Raw genomic sequence first — 15,051 nt, forward strand, 5'->3', positions numbered from 1 at the left:
CAACTAAAGGGAGAGAAGAGGCCACATGGAAGAAGGAATACAGACATAACTGGCTTTTCTAACAAAAAGAAGGCAGAGACTTACATAAAATGCCAAGATGGAGGAATTTATCCCAGATGAAAGAAGATAAGCCCACAGCCAGAGATCTAAGTGAAACAGATGTAAGTAACATGCCTGATGGAAAATTTAAAGCAACAATCATAAGGATACTCACTGGGCTTGAGAAAAGAAGAGAAGACATCAGTGAGACCCTTACCACAGAGATAAAAGAAATAAAAAAAAATCAATCAGAGATGAGGAATGCAATAAACAAGATAGGAAACAGGTTTGATGTAATGAATAACAGGCTGGAAGAAGCAAAGGAATGAATTAGTGACCTTGAAGAGAGAATAATGGAAATTACGAAGCTGAACAAAAGAGAGAAAGAAGAATTATGCAACATGAGGACAGACTTAGGGAACTCAGTGACTCCACCAAATGTAAAAAAAAAAAGAAAAAAAAACAACAACCAAAAAAAAAGAAAAACAAGAAAAACATTTGTATTACAGGAGTCCCAGAATAAGAGAGAGAAAGGGGTAGAAAACTTATTTGAGGAAGTAATAACTGAAAACTTGCCTAATCTGGGGAAGGAAACAGATATCTAGATCCAGGAGGCATAGAGAACTCCCATCAAAACCAACAAAAACAGGCCAACACCAAGATATATTGTAATTAAATTTGCAAAATATAGTGATAAAGAAAAAATCTTAAAATGAGAAAGACAAAAGAAGTCCCTAACTTATAAGAGAAGACCCATTAGGCTAGCTGCAGATATCTGTACAGAAACTTGGCAAGCCAGAGAGAGTGGCATGATTTATTCAAAGTGCTGAATGGGAAAATTCTGCGGCCAACAATACTCTATCCAGCAAGGCTGTCATTTAGAATGGAAGGAGAGATAAAGAGTCTCCCAGACAAACAAAAACAAAAGGAGTTCGTGACCACTAAACCAGCCCTCTAAGAAATATTAAAGGCGACTCCTTGGGTGCAAAGGAGAGACCAAAAGTGACAAAGACAAGAAAGGATCAGAGAAAATCTCCAGAAACAATGACAAAACAAGTAATAAAATGGCAATAAGTACCTATCTACCAATAATTACTCTGAATGTAAGTGACTAAACATTTCAATCAAAAGGCATAGGCTGTCAGAATGGGAAAAAAAAGACCCATCTCTATGCTGCCTACAAGAGACTCTTTTTAGACCTAAAGACACCTGCAGATTGAAAATGAGGGGATGCGGCACCTGGGTAGCTCAGTTGGTTGAGCGACTGCCTTCGGCTCAGGTCATGATCCTGGAGTCCCTGGATCGAGTCCTGCATTGGGCTCCCTGCTCTGCAGGGAGCCCGCTTCTCCCTCTGACCCTCCCCCCTCTCATGTGCTCTCTCTCTCTCTCATTCTCTCTGTCTCAAATAAATAAATAAAATCTTTAAAAAAAAAAAAAGAAAATGAGGGGATGGAGAAATATTTATCACACAAATGGATGTCAAAAGAAAGCTGAAATAGCAATACTTACATCAGAGAGACTAGACTTGAAAACAAAGACTGTAAAAAGAGATGAAGAAGGGCTCTATATCATAATAAAGGGGACAATCCAACAAGAAGATCTAACAATTATAACTCTTTATGCACCCAACCTGGGAGCACCCAAATATATAAAACAATAACAAACATAAAGGAACTCATTGATAATAATAGAATAGTAGGGGACTTTAACATCCCACTTATATCAATGGACAGATCATCTGAATAGAAAATAAACAAGGATGGGGCACCTGGGTGGTGCAGTGAGTTAAGCATCTGACCTTGGTTTCAGCTCAGGTTGTGATCTCAGGGTTGTGAGATCAAGCCCTGTGTCATGCTCTGTGATAAGTGGATTAAGATTCTCTCTTCCTGCCAAGATGTCCATCGACAGATGAATGGATATAGAAGATGTGGTATATACATACAATGGAATATTATGCAGCCATCAAAAGGAATGAGATCTTGCCATTTGCAACGACGTGGATGGAACTGGAGGATGTTATGCTGAGCGAAATAAGTCAATCAGAGAAAGACATGTATCATATAACCTCACTGATATGAGGAATTCTTAATCTCAGGAAACAAACTGAGGGTTGCTGGAGTGGGGGTTGGGGTGGGAGGGATGGGGTGGCTGGGTGATAGACACTGGGGAGGGTATGTGCTCTGGTGAGCGCTGTGAATTTTGCAAGACTGTTGAATCTCAGATCTGTACCTCTGAAACAAATAATACATTATATGTTAAGAAAAAAAAAAAAAGAAGAAGATAGCAGGAGGGGAAGAATGAAGGGGGCGGAAATCGGAGGGGGAGACAAACCATGAGAGACGATGGACTCTGAAAAACAAACTGAGGGTTCTAGAGGGGAGGGGGGTGGGAGGATGGGTTAGCCTGGTGATGGGTATTAAAGAGGGCACGTTCTGCATGGAGTACTGGGTGTTATGCACAAACAATGAATCATGGAACACTACATCAAAAACTAATGATGTAATGTAAGGTGATTAACATAACAATAAAAAAGATTCTCTCTTCCTCTGACCCTCCCCCCACTTGCTCTCTATTTCTCTCAAATGAATAAATAAACCTTAAAAAAAGGAAAGAAACAAGGAAACAATAGCTTTGAATGACACACTTGACCAGACAGAATTAACAGATACTTTCAGAACAGTCCATCCTAAAACAGCAGAATATACAGGTTTTTCAAGTGCACATGGGACATTATCCAGAAGAGATCACATATTAGGTCATAAAACAGCCCTCGACAAATACAAAGATTGAAATTATACCATGCACCTTTTCTGACCACAATGCTATGAAACCAGAAGTCAACCACAAGAAAATATTTGGAAAGACCACAAATATATAGAAGTTAAACAGCAGGCTACTAAACAATGAATAGGTCAACCAGGAAATCACAGAAAAATAAAACGATGCATGGAAACAAATGAAATTGAAAACACAATAATCCAAAATGTTTTGGAAGCAACAAAAGTGGTCCTAAGAGGGAAGTATATAGCAATACAGGCCTACCTTGAGAAGCAAGAAAAATCTCAAATAAACAACCTAACCTTACACCTAAAGGAGCTAGAAAAAGAACAAATGAAGCCTAAAGACAGCAGAAGGAAGGAAATAATGAGTAGAGCAGAAATAAATGATATAGAAATTTAAAAAACAATAGAGCAGATCAATGAAAGCAGGAGCTGTTTCATATAACACAGCTCATTTTACCAAGTCTAATTTTCAGAGGTTTTTATAATTAATATTCATCCTCCAGACCTCTACATACTTTAAAAGAAACCAACCAAGTTTACAGTTCTAAAGCCATTTTTAAAGGTATTGTAGGTTAAAAATTGTATATATACTAATCTGTGGTACATACAAATGCCCCCCTATATTTGAACCATTGTAAAAACTGCGCTATATAACATGATTTTATAATATCTTAGAAGATTTTTACCTCTTGATACCCACATGCAACTTCTATTAACATTGAAGACAGATTTATTTGTGCTCACCAATGGATGGATTGATGTGTATATATATATATGTGTGTATATATATATATACACACATATATATACACACACATACATATACACACACACACACATATATATATGCATGCAATGTTGAACTTGAAGAATAGCACAAAAGTCTGTTTTTTTAAGCCTAAGGTTTACTATCCTTCATCTAGATGCCTCAGCACTCAAGAAACTTGAACTGATATTTGCACAATACATAACAATCACTTGATCCACACACACACAAAAAGCAGCTGCTTTATAGGCTTAACCATGCTACATAATGCTGAGGACAGAACATGATAAATACCATAGCCAACTGAAATTGCGTAAGCAATTTTTGCAAGTACAATGTAAGACATACAGCATCATTCAATGCCAAGTATTTTCACAAGCAATGGTGAGAGGTGCTAATGGAGGTCATAATGGGTCCCTCTAAAGAGCACCATGGGGGGACTCATTCAGATATAGGTCCTCCCATCCTTTGTTCCTCTGACTATAGCCCTCACTCTATGCTTGTCATTTGAGTGGGGATTTAGTCAGATGAAATTCTCTAGGATTATAGTAGGAATTGTTTTGTTAAAAGCCTGGTCACCAACTGAAAATACTACCTTCTCCTACCCGTTCCTAACAATCTTCCTTTTGAATGACCATCAGTTGTTTCACAAGATAAAATACATTTATTTTGTGTAAAGTTGTTTACCTGCTAGTTAACCAGGAAATACTACCAAGTTTTATTACTTTAATTACAAAAATCATAAAATAAAATGCATATGCAATAAAAAAGATTATGTAACAAATACCTATTTTCAAATTGCCTTGGGACTGTTTATGGAGTGGTTTGGCCTAAAGCAATTACTAAAAGCAGATTTGAATGCTATTATAAATAGGTATAAGCTTTCCTTACATAACCCATATTTATATTATCAATAAAAGCTGAGACTTAAAGCTTGCAGTAACAACTTTGTGGAGAAAGCAGGGCAAATTTATTATCTGTGATCCTTTCTTTATCTCTCCCTATTACATCTGGGATAACTGTGTAGTACTTAGGTGATATGACTAAATCTTATTAGTAGAGGTTTTCTATCTTAAGCACAAATCTGGCATTTAAAAATCCCAAAGTCAAAAAGTTAACATAGAAAATGTCAGGAAATTAAGCAAATTAAAAGATACTGTCAACAGTACGCAGTACTGTCAAAGGACAAATAACCCCAGTTAAACAGTATCAGGAATGGGTAATAGATTTTTGAAAAGTAGATACCAAGGTGAGAGAGACAGTTAATGTCAAAGCATAAAAGATATTTAAAGCACAACAGCTATTATATTATAAATATATTTGATGACTATTTTATCATTTGTACAGCTTACACAGCTGGGTACAAATAGCAGTAAAAATTTGAGGTTTTTAAATTACCAGCTTGCACCAGTGCTAATCATGAAGCATAACCAATGCTAGCATAAGTAAGATTCATTTCCAACTTAATGCATTTATATGTTTCAAAATTAGCTTATTTAGGAAAATATAAATGACAAAAACTGTTAATGATATATAATCTTTTCAAAGCAGGCTTACTTCTTTTTATTTTAAAACTTTATTTTTCCTTCCATGAATGTTTAAGTGGCAGATAGTCAGTAATATAAATTATTCACATGAATTCTATTTCAATTAGCCAAAGAAGAGTCATAAACATGAGAAAACAGAATTTTTAACTTTGTTGGCTTAGAAAGAAAAAGATTTATACCATAAGAAAATATTAGTTCCCTTGTCCGTCTGATGCAGAATCCTGACATTATTAGAGTTAGAAGAATAGAACACTGTGGAGTACGTATTGAATTTCTCGCTTTAATAATGAAGATGTAGTTCTCTGTAATCTGAAATTAATTTAAAGCTAGTGAAAAGAAGTAATATTCTACTATCTCTGTTTTGTTCTCTCCTACTCAAATTTAACAAGTAATAGCAGCTTTCAGGAGGACAGCAGGTACAAAAGATTCAAATTAGATGTCAGAGTTGAGTAAGTCAAGTTTGCCTTCTTCTATTATTTGAACGGGACTTAACTAATTTGTTCAATAACCTGTAGTTTTTTTTTTTTTTGGAAAATTATTGTGCTCACTTTGGCAGCACATATACTAAAATTGGAATGTTACAGAGAAGATTAGCATGGCCCCTGTGCAAGAATGACACGCAAATCTGTGAAAATTATTTTCTTCTTAATAAAAGTTAGAGCTCTGGAGAATGAACTTCAAAAGCAGTGACCATTTCATAAATAGTGTGATGTTCAGATTGAAAACAAATAAGACGACAAGTGGATGGGAAAGCAAAGTGGTAGAATCACATAAAAGAAATATATTGGAGGGAGCGGGCTAAAAAAGGCAACTCACAGCAAAATCCTTTCACTCTCTGCCCCAGATTCAAGTCAAATCAGAGCTTTTCAGGTGAAGCAATGTAGTCCTATGACAAAGTATCATGAAAAATGTACCAGTGGCTTATTTTCATTTTAGCTGCATTTTTGACATCTTATGGCCTGTAGAGATATTCCCTCGATCACATACACAGGTAAATGCACCATGTGTCATCTCTAAAGTCACATTACTGTGATTGTATTCATACAGGCTTTGCTTTGCATTGTTTTCCTAATAGAAAAGACTGATTTGTTGTTATTCATTTATACTCTCTTGCCCACTCCCCATCATTCCTACAAGCTGCATAGTCAACCGATGTGAAATAAGTGAACAAAGAAACAATGTGCTTTAGAAAACATGACTGAAGCATTCATATCATTTAGAGGAGAAAAATCCCAGGAATAAAAGAGCTTGGGTCTACCTTAAAGCAGGAACTTCCCTGCAGAGATAAATGGGAAGAAACGAAGGCACATAATGCCACTGCAGCTGCAATATTTCTGAAGTAGGACCCTCAGAAAAGGGCACAAGCTATTCATGCTTCTAGAAACATTGCGTTTAATTCCTCTGCCAAAGATTTAGCAGCTTAATGGAAAGGAGCAGCACATGGAGGAAAACAAAAAATGAAAGAAGAATTAGCACTGCAAGGAAATTTGCTTAAACTAATATTAGAAAGAAAATATTTCAGAAATGGTGCCCTCTAATAATCGCATGCGCTAAGGCTAGAATAAAAGGTCATAGCTAACTGGTACAAAAGCAGGTTTGGACACACAGGAAATAAAATTCTGTGATGCATTCTACCCAACCACTACCCTTTTTACCTTCGACTATGCCAGGACATGTTCCACATGTTACAGAACCCAGGAAAGAAGCCAAAAGAAGCCATACTTCAAAATTGAGCTTCTTTTCCAATTTTTATTTATTTATTTATTTTGAAAGATTACTTATTTCTTTATTTGACAGACACAGAGCACAAGCAGGGGGAGCGGCAGGCAGTGGGAGAGGGAGAAGCAGGCTCCCTGCTGAGCCCAACGCAGGTCTTGATCCCAGGACCCCGGGATCATGACCTGAGCCGCAGGCAGACGCTTAACCGACTGAGCCACCCAGGCGCCCCTCCAATTTTAAAAGAAAACTTTGCCATATTTAACTTCTATAGCCAAATCAACTAGGAGAACAAAACATACTTGATGGTCAAGAATGGAAGTTAAGTAGTAGTTTAAAAAGTCATGCCTAATGCATAATAAAAAAGCTTTCACATGACTTGATTAAAAATCATGACTGATAGGGGCTCCTGGGTGGCTCAGTCAGTTAAGCATCTGTCTTAGGCTTGGGTCATGATTCCAAAGTCCTGGGATCAAGCCCCACATTGGGGACAAAGGGGGCTACCCCCAGGAGCTCCCTGCTCTCTGGGGAGTCTGCTTCTCCCTCTCCCTCTGTTCCTCTCTTGTGCTCGTGCTCTCTCAAATAAATAAAATCTTAAAAAAAAACATGACTGATAAAAGATGCTACTTTCTAAGGACCATGCTTTGGTTTGGAAAAACAGATAAGTGAACACACTGCAGAGTCTCACTTTTACTGGAGTTAGCCTCCAAGTTTAAAAAAAAAAAAGGTGAATGAACAGAGCTGCATGTTTTCAAGACATTACAGATTAGAGAAAAAATAACACATCAGTTAGTTTATAAGACAAGTGCTTTTAAAAAATATTTTGTTTTACATGCCTTAATTATAAAGATTTCTCCTTAGTGTAGAACTTCATTATGACCTATTAGAGTAAAATCTAATACATTATTTGAATGAATTTGGAGAGAAAATTTTTTTTAAGTACTAAACCTACTAAACTACCTTACTTATCGAAATCCCAAACTTTTTCCTTTTCATTGAATACGTTTATACCTGTCAAGCTATAATCAACTGCCCATTGTGGTCTGAGGAACTTTTATGAAAAGGTATTTTTCCCTTTAATGTTTTTTTTTTCAGAGTATATACGTTCTGAGAGCAAAAAAAATCATGTAGTCATTTCACAACTGTCTATACTAATTGATGAAATAATTTTTGTAAGTATACAAAAGGTTCATCATCTGCTTCATGCTTTACTTACTACCAGGAGTACTTATAAATTCCAGCAGTGATGACACTATAATCCTAAAAAGTCTGGGAACCAAGAGTTCACCTAGGAACTTTTCTCTGTCCCTTTGAGATATCCTTCATTGACCCCTCCCTGACACCAAGACCTGAACAATTTTACATAAAGTAAGAAAGAATGTATTCACTAAGTATTGTCAGTCTTGTTTGTTTTCCTAAAAGGGATAGAATGCTGAGACTTAAGTAAGACAGACTTCAAATAATGCTGACACAATTATATTTCCTCGTTTTTTTCTATCAGTTTTTCTTCCCCACAACTAATATGTGGAATATCAGATTGGGACAATGGCAGTGGGAAACAATGTTGTAAGAGAGAGAAAAAGATAAAACACAGTTCTGAAGCAGCAGAAGGGAAGTGAGGAAAGTGGTATACAAAGGGCCCAGGACCACAAAGCATGGTAAGTAGGAAAAAAGTTAAGAAACTGGAAGCATAATCTATAACGCATAGAATCTGTGTGGACAGCATTCAACTTGACCATAATCCTTTTTCAGTGCTTTGCATCTTCCTCTGCCAGGAAGTTCTAAATGAACCATGCAAAGTGATCAATACTGTTTGTGGCAACTGAAAAAAATTCAAATGGCAAGATGTGATTTTTTTTTTCCCATTTCTCTTTTCTAATCTAATTCTACCTGAATTCAACATTGAAAACATCCTCTAATAATTTCCTAGAAACTCATTATGTTGTTTTATTCTAAATTTATTTTCTGTACTGGACCATTATCCCAGTCACTAAGGATGGTCATCCTCTTGGTGCCTTCACGTTGTGGATTTTTAGGACTATTAACTAAACTTGTTTTAATGTTCTAAGTACATGAGAGTTCATTTAATTTTTCGACCATAAAATGAAAACTTCATATTAGAAAAATTCTTTAAAAAAGAACTTTTTCTTTTTAATTTAAGCATGTTTGATTCCAACTATCTGTTGATGACAATAAAATCCACAGTTATGTACAAAACAATCATCTTTCATTATCTCTGCCACTTAAAGTACTACTGATACAGACAACTGAAATGATGTCACAAATATGACTAAAATAAACACTAGATTATCCACAAAGTCATATTGCTTATCCCTCCTGATACAAACTTCCCTTCATAGGTTGGCTCCAAATATTTAAAGAAAATCAGTTCATTAACAAGATAGACATGCATACTTTTGATTCATAGTGATAAGTCTACTAAAAATATAACTGTCATTATAACTTTCAATAAAGATGAAATCCATACACAGTCCTATCAACCTTCCAAACAATATGAAAATCATATCCTTGTTTTTGTGTTTTTTCATTTCTTTGTGTCTGGTACATACGTTGACTTTCTGAAATCACTGTAGAGTTGTGAATACTGTATGAAATAAAAAGAAAAAAAACCCTTTTCATTGCCCACAGAATACTGTATTGCTTGCTATATGCTCCATCTATGCAAGACAAACAATAGAACAGGCAATAACCCTAAGAAATCTCAAGCTAAAACCTTCCCAAGTGAAAAGGGAAAATATCATCCTAGATTCTAAAAGTCCCTTAAACAAACAGTTCAAGTCCTTAGAATACTCACAGATACTAGACAAAAACCTTAAACTTCTGAAGATCTGTTCTCCTGAGTAAATCTGTGAGAAAGCTGGGAAAGCAATTAATTACTTACACTTGTTCTAAAGAGATTCACTAACTTCTGTCTACTTCCCGTCTTATAGAGCATATTTACAAAGACTGATGAGAAGATATGTAAAACTTAAACAAAAGGCTTTGTTTTTCTTCTATTTTCTCTAGTAGTATTTAGGAATTTTGCCCTTTAAGCATTAGGGGTAGAACAAATAGCTATTTGGGTTGAGAATGACAAAAAGGTGGCAGTCAAATGCAAGCACAATGGATGTAAGAATAAGAGTAATGACATATAGTTATATTTTTTTATATAAACTCAGAATTTTTCTTTACTTGTCAAGCCTAAACATTACTAGTAGAAAGGTCATGTGAAGGTAATGCGCATAGGACATTTGAGTTTTCCCATAAAATAAACTCAGCATTAATGGAATTCCATTTACAGTGATGTAGAATGAAATTTCTATTTCTTTCATCTCCTAAATTTCAAACTTGAGAGATAGCTTCACGTACAATATATTGAAAAGGATTTAATTTAGATTCAATTTTTTTGATAATTGTGAAGTATTCAACAAGCAGTTATCAAGAGCATGTACTATACTGAGTTATGTGCTAGGTGCTAAAAATAAATCATAATCTTTTAATAGTGAAACACAGTTATAAGCCTTGTAGTATTTTAACACTTTGTATCATCTATATCTTTAAGAGGGTTCACATTGAGCATAACCTTACAAGGTTTCCTGGAATAGGTGAAACACTGTATTAGGGTCAAGGTTTCATAGCTCATGTTTTTGCAAATGCAAAGAATACCAATCAATAATAGAAAAACTTGAATCTCAAAAGAGTACTATGGAGCTTAAGATACCCACAGCCCTTTTCCTTTCTTCCTTCACCTTCTACTTTTCTCATTTTAATGGACACAAGGAAAAGAATTACCAGGAGTAAGGTTGAAGTTGTAATACACAAGAGAGGTGTGTCCAAAGGTTTCACAAAATTAAAAGATGGGTAGGGAGTACATTTATTTCCAGGTGCATCTAGCTGCCTTTTGCCACTGGGGCAGCAGATGGAATTTGGCTGGACAGTTTACAAATTCTTATCCCTGTTTAGGAACATACACAGTAATACACTCCTGAGTCCATATGAGAGAAATAAGCCCATAATCACAACCACCAATTAAAACAACTATTCCCCATGGGCGCCTGGGTGGCTCAGTTGATTAAACGACTGCCTTCGGCTCAGGTCATGATCCTGGAGTCCCTGGATCGAGTCCCGCATCGGGCTCCCTGCTCCGCAGGGAGTCTGCTTCTCCCTCTGACCCTCCCCCCTCTCATGTGCTCTCTCTCTCAAATAAAAATAAAAAAAAATCTTTAAAACAACTCTTCCCCTTTCATTTTGAGAACAGTTAATTTAAACAACTATCCCCCTTTCATTTTGAAAACAGTTTTTCAGAAAATTTAAGGTACTTATTACAGTCTGATGAATACCTTGTCAGTTAATGTAGTTACAAATCCACAATGTTTGCTCATATTAGAGTGGTCTCATGCACCTGACATATAGGGTCCCTACCATTTATTCCTGAATTGAGGGTTTGTAAATAAGCAGGTGGTTATGTGAGCTTAACTACTAACATTAGCATGTCCATAAATTTTTGATATGGAATTAAAACTACCAAGAAAAATTTATTGCTGCATAATAATTGCTTGTCCGAACTTATCCCACATTCCAGTATATAAAGGAAGCCTGCTAAATTCATATTCTCATTAAAAAATCAACTGAAATTGACCTTATCTCCTACTGGCCTGCAGAGATCACCAATGAAGAAATGTGCAGCAGAGCTGATTATATTGTGTAGGAGAAAAGACAAGCAAAAGTGATTGAAGTATCTATAGAGAACATCATCAGTGCTTAGAACAATTTTGCATATAAATAGAGCATAAATGGTCTGTGTTCAATTTGTTCTCTAGTTGTCAAAGAATAATCAAAGATAGACCACATAGTAATCTTCTGTTTCCAGCTTCCCTAATGCAAACCTACATCTTATACAGTATGTATGTATGTCTGCCCCAAAAGCAAAATTTAATTTCCACAAATAAAAAGAAAACAAAACCCCAAAATTATGTAACTAATATAGGTATATGTTTCATCATAAAATTCACATTTAGTGATGAAAAAAAGAAGACACTAAATTAAATGGTCTTAAAAATTAATAGTATTTTAGAACTCAATGCAATCTGGCTTCTATGCCTTTCTCACTCCAACCCCCTAAACACACTCCTAAAACTAGTTTTGTAAAGTCACCATTGAATTCCTAATAGTTAAATCTGATGGATTCTTTCGAATCCTTATTTTCTTGGTTCTCTTGGCTACATCTGATGCTATTTGGCACTTTCTCTTTGAAAAGTAATACCACAATAGCTTTTTTTTCTCCTCTCACCTCCATAACCAACCTCTTCATGCTCTATTTCATGTGCTCCATCTACCAAGCTAGTCCCATGAATTGGTGGTTCCACTTTTGTGGCACATTAAAATCGCCTGAATAACTTTTTTGTTTTTTATTATGTTATGTTAATCACCATGCATTCCATCATTAGTTTTTGATGTAGGTTCCATGATTCATTGTTTGCATATAACACCCAGTGCTCCATTCAATACGTGCCTTCTTTAATACCCATCACCAGGCTAACCCATCCCCCTCCCCCCTCCCCTCTAGAACCCTAAGTTTGTTTCTCAGAGTCCATAGTCTCTCATGGTTCGTCTTCCCCTCCGATTACGCCCCTTCATTTTTCCCTTTCTGCTATCTTATTCTTTTTTTTTTTTTAACATATAATGTATTATTTGTTTCAGAGGTACAGGTCTGTGATTCAACAGTCTTACCCAATTCACAGCGCTCACCATAGCACATACCCTCCCCAATGTCTACCACCCAGCCACCCCATCCCTCCCAGCCCCCACCACTCCAGCAACCCTCAGTTTGTTTCCTGAGATTAAGAATTCCTCGTATCAGTGAGGTCATATGATACATGTCTTCCTCTGATTGACTTATTTCGCTCAGCATAATACCCTCCAGTTCCATCCACGTCATTGCAAATGGCAAGATTTCATTCCTTTTGATGGCTGCAGAATATTCCATTGTATATATATACCACATCTTCTTTATCCATTCATCTGTCGATGGACATCTTGGGTCTTTCCATAGTTTGGCTATTGTGGACATTGCTGCTATAAACATCGGGCTGCACATACCCCTTCGGATCCCTACATTTGTATCTTTGGGGTAAATACCCAGTAGTGCAATTGCTGGGTTGTATGATAGCTCTATTTTCAACTTTTTGAGGAACTTTTAAAACATACTATCGCCCAGGCTCTGACTCCACAGATTTGGATTTCATTGGTTCAGAGAGGAACTGGACATAGCTATTTCTTAGAAGTCTCTCAAAGTGAGTCTATTGTGTAGCCAGGGCTGAGAAACAGTGCCACAAATGTTTGTTTTCTCCAGGGTTCTCTCTTTTGCTCACTTCTCTATTTATTTTCCCCAGATTATCTTACCCATTGTATTTTTAGCTGTGACCTGAAGGTTGACCAGTTCTCCAAGATTCCTAGTATTTACCCTGTAGTTATTGCCAAGAGGTAACCACGCTAACACTACTGAGAACACTCAGTGGCTTGCCTAAGGATTATTTGATTTGCTACTTCCTCACCACCTCCTTTCCTCATCTCAAGAAAATCACACATAAACTATGGCCCACCCACTCCTGACTTTCACCACTTGCAAACCAGTTAACTCTAAAGCTGACAAAGATTTTCTTTGAAGATCTCATCCTTTTTGTCTCCCTCCTCATGTCTCCCCAAGCTTCTACCCAGTTAACTCAAGAATATCTTTCTTCAACACCCAATCTATTCTCTCTCTGTATGAGGCCACAAATGTCTGTCATTTTAACTTATGAGACTATTCTCTCTGCATTAGATGACTATGAATCACCTATCACAGAATAAATGAGAAAGTGCTTTGTTAACTTTGTAAAGCACTAGGCATGCTGAAGTATTTTAACTATATCACATAGTATATGCTCAATAAATACAATTGAATTAAGAGAGAGAAAGGCCACATATTTGTAAGTGAAACTAGACATATTAACTTATGATTGGCAACTCCATTCAAGACCCTTGTAAGTGTCTAGAGTTTCCTGTCAGAATCTCTAGAAGAGACACGATTTATCTTTTCACTCTTTTGTTTCCTTCAAGCCCCAGCATTTAAGGTACACAAGATATTCATTTTTTAATCCATTAGGACCTTGTTCTTGACCTTCACTGTTCTACTGAAACTGCTTGGAAAAAGGTCAACTGTCACCTGCTAGTTGACAAACCCACTGGTCTTTTTTCAGCCATCATTTTATTTAACTTCCTGCAGAATATGACCCTGCTGACTTTCTCCATTCTGAAATTCTCCCTGCCTTCAGTCTTCTAGATGTCACTTTTTGTTGCTTCTCTTCTTCCCTTTCTAACCATTTTTTCTCTCAGTGTCCTTTGCTGATTCCTCTATTTGCCTCTTAAATAATGTAATTCCCTATTCTCAGCCTATTTACCTCTCACTGGACATATTCCTCCTAGGTGATCCCAAGGTTTCTATAACCCTGTATGTGCAGATGCCCCCCAAATCTGTTATTTCCAGCCTCAACCCCTCTTGCTTTTGTGTGTGTGTGTGTGTTTGTGTGTAGTTATGTAATCTTCTACTTAAAAACCTCTGCTGGCTCTTTGTTGCAACAAACTTTGCATTATTGCCACTGTTCCCCTTCCCTATTTCCATTGCATGTATTTACCATTTCCTTTATTTGAAATGCTTATTTCTCCTGTTCCCTTCTAAGTAAACTACTATTCATCAAAACACAACTCAAGGGCGCCTGGGTGGCTCAGATGGTTAAGCGTCTGCCTTCGGCTCAGGTCGTGATCCCAGGGTCCTGGGATTGAGTCCCGCATCGGGCTCCCTGCTCCTTGGGAGCCTGCTTCTCCCTCTGCCTCTCTCTCTCTCTGTCTCTCATGAATAAATAAATAAAATCTTTAAAAAAAAAAAAAAAAAAAAACACACAACTCAAAACACAACTCAAATGCCACTTTCATTATGAAAAATTTCTTAAATTCTCTAGGCAGCTAGTTGCTCTTTCAGCATTTTCTACACAGGTATATCACAGCATTTATATTGTGTATATATCTGCCTTCCCCACGAAGCTGTGAATACTTGAAGCTAGCACCCATGCTTTATCCATTTTTACACTCCAGGGCCCTAGCACTGTTGCCTGGCCCCTAGGATTTGATCAATAAATGTCATTTGGGTGAATGCCACGTTTCT

General features: G+C 36.6%; 1 protein-coding gene and 1 non-coding gene across 2 annotated transcripts in view; one reads left to right on the plus strand and one right to left on the minus strand.

Annotated features, from left to right (window-relative positions):
- The window catches only part of DIAPH2 (diaphanous related formin 2), a 979,600-nt gene that overhangs the window by 147,326 nt on the left and 817,223 nt on the right, over positions 1 to 15,051 (minus strand). The gene's annotated exons all lie outside the window — the stretch shown is intronic.
- Positions 5,676 to 5,782, plus strand: LOC123323455. Its single transcript, XR_006539400.1, has one exon. It is a non-coding gene; the product is annotated as a U6 spliceosomal RNA (small nuclear RNA).

This window comes from Neomonachus schauinslandi, chromosome X (assembly GCF_002201575.2).
Source record: "Neomonachus schauinslandi chromosome X, ASM220157v2, whole genome shotgun sequence".
Lineage (NCBI taxonomy): Eukaryota > Metazoa > Chordata > Mammalia > Carnivora > Phocidae > Neomonachus > Neomonachus schauinslandi.